A 932-nucleotide genomic window follows, 5' to 3' on the forward strand; every position below is an offset into this window, starting at 1 on the left:
AATCCATTAACCTCACCTAAGAATAGAAAGAGAGAGCTTATGTGAATGTGAAAGATTCAATGCGAAATTGCTGTAATAATTCCTAAACATAAACAAAAATGTCACCGGAAAAATAGTACCATTCGGAAGTGCGTAGGCTCGAATCTTCATGTATGAAACACCAAAATGAAGAAAAAGGTTTTTCTAATAGCGGTCGCCCCTCGGCAGGCAATGGCAAACCTCCGAGTGTATTTCTGCCAGGAAAAAACTACTTATAAAAAACATTTGCCATTTGGAGTCAGCTTGAAACTGTAGTCCAACATGAAATGTCACGCCACAAATAATATAGAAGGAGGGGCTCGGCCAAACACCTAATAGATCCCTATGCGCCAATTATTTACTTTTTTTATTTTTAAGCGTAGACGCGACGTTTTGAAAATATAATTTTTTAATAAATAAGAAAATATGTTTAATTCCGATTTAGAAAGACCTTTTTTAAAGTTTGTATTATTTCGATGATTCAGAAATGCAAACAAAATATTTTTCTATCTGCACATATTGTTTTCTTACTTTGCAAATTAACTTGCAAAGATTAATTTATTTATTAAAAAAAATATAAAAAATATTTTATTCATTTGACCCCGACGTGATTTGAACACGCAACCTTCTGATCTGGAGTCAGACGCGCTACCGTTGCGCCACGGAGTCATTTATATCAATTCAGCTACATATGAACGACAATCAAAAATCAAATAAATTAAAAAAAATAGTTACTTCTACAAATTTTATTATTTTTATTAAGCGAAGACGCTTGCGATACTAATCGACTAATAAGCAATACGGAAATCTAGAAAATCCCATTGTGCGCCCTTGCAAGTTTAATCGGTAGCACTCACCTCGCCTGCTCTTCGTAACATTTTCGCTCTTGAATGGATTTTAGAATTTCATTTTTG

At 33.7% G+C, this 932-nt stretch overlaps 1 non-coding gene across 1 annotated transcript; it reads right to left on the reverse strand.

The window, feature by feature from the left end:
• Positions 1 to 615: 615 nt before the first annotated feature.
• On the reverse strand, positions 616 to 687 carry Trnaw-cca (transfer RNA tryptophan (anticodon CCA)). The gene has a single exon. It is a non-coding gene; the product is annotated as a tRNA-Trp (tRNA).
• Positions 688 to 932: the final 245 nt, after the last annotated feature.

The sequence above is a fragment of the Anastrepha obliqua genome, chromosome 2, assembly GCF_027943255.1.
Source record: "Anastrepha obliqua isolate idAnaObli1 chromosome 2, idAnaObli1_1.0, whole genome shotgun sequence".
NCBI lineage: Eukaryota > Metazoa > Arthropoda > Insecta > Diptera > Tephritidae > Anastrepha > Anastrepha obliqua.